The 1,402-nt window shown below is 45.1% G+C and overlaps 1 protein-coding gene across 3 annotated transcripts in view; it reads left to right on the top strand.

The window, feature by feature from the left end:
- Nucleotides 1-1,402, top strand: part of Ppfibp2 (PPFIA binding protein 2) — a 154,053-nt gene that overhangs the window by 116,762 nt on the left and 35,889 nt on the right. The window lies entirely within an intron of this gene.

Raw genomic sequence — 1,402 nt, 5'->3', positions numbered from 1 at the left:
ATAGCAAAAAGTGTGGAAGTGCAACCCAGCCCCACACAGTGGTGCCCAGACTGCAGCAGGGAGACGTGTTGTAGAAAGTTTCCTCCTGAGAGCCTGTGCACTGAAGTGTGAGCTACCGTGGCGCCCCAGCCATCGCTTCTTCCACAGCAGTGTCCCGGGGTTCCTTGCTGACTTAGTCGAGAAGGTTTCTAGGTGACTGCATTGGTGGGCTGCCAGATCAGGGATAGCAGTCCTGATTATAGTCAGTTTTCTAAAAAATAAGTTAGAAAACAATAATCATGCTGTAGTTTAGGAAAAGAGTGCTTTGCTAAAATGATAAAGTCTTTGGTTTATTTTTTTCAGTCAAAGCCTTTTTACTGAATTGGGGAGTTTGCTGTGTAAGGGACGCTAAGAATTAGTGAGACAATTTCTCCCATTCTTGTTTAGTTCTCCCTAGTCGAACTGCAGGGGTTGAAGGAGTGGATGTGGGAGCGGCTCAGCTGGGTGTGGTGAGGTACCTGTCATCCCAGCACTGGGGGAACGAGGAGGAGCACTTGGAGTTTGAGGCTATCTGGGACTACACAGTGGGTTCTAGGCCGGCATGGCCTACATAGCATGCCTCTGTCTCAGGAAAGAACAGCAATAGCAAAAACAAACACACAAAAAATGATTTAATTATTTTTGTCTGCATATTATATCTTTCAAATGTCAAATTAGTTGTCAAATGAACAATAGAAGATATCACATTAAAACATAATTATGCTGTTTTTAATGTGTGTGTGTGTGTGTGTGTGTGTGTGTGTGTGTGTGTGTGTGTAAGTAAGAGAGGGAGGACAGAAGAGATAGTAAGCTTGCATGTGGTTAGGCTCCCTGTGGAGGTCAGGATGACTTGGGGAGGGGGCTGTCTTGGGTTATTACGTTTGGATGGCAAGAGCATTCACCTACTGAGCCAAATTGTCAGCCTATGAATCTGTCGTTTGGAAAATATATAATACATTTCAAAATGAATAGACAAGCATAAAAACTCCCAACACCATTGACCGTTGGAGCAGACGGACATTTGTACCCCCCTGATTTGCTCGCTACACATTGTGTGCCTGTATCACATCATTGTACAGTGCCCCGTGGACATCAGGAGGAGGAAGGAAACTCTTTAGCCACCCTAGATAGAGTTTCTTCTGGAGGAAGCCTGGGCTGCTGCCCCTATGGGAGAAAACACATTTGCTTTTCTCTGTAGAACCATCCAGAGCTGACACCTCGTGATGCATGTGGCCATTCTAGTATTCAGTTTGTGTCTGAGTTTTAAAAACAATGCTTTTGAGGGCTGAGAAGAGGGTTCAGTTTGGTCAATAAAAGGCTTGTCAGGCAAGCCTGAGGACCCTAAATCAGTCTCCAGTACCATGTAAAAAGTCAGGTGTGGGAA

The sequence above is a fragment of the Microtus ochrogaster genome, chromosome 8 (assembly GCF_000317375.1).
Source record: "Microtus ochrogaster isolate Prairie Vole_2 chromosome 8, MicOch1.0, whole genome shotgun sequence".
Classification (NCBI taxonomy): domain Eukaryota; kingdom Metazoa; phylum Chordata; class Mammalia; order Rodentia; family Cricetidae; genus Microtus; species Microtus ochrogaster.
This window is presented reverse-complemented; position numbering and strand designations above follow the sequence as displayed.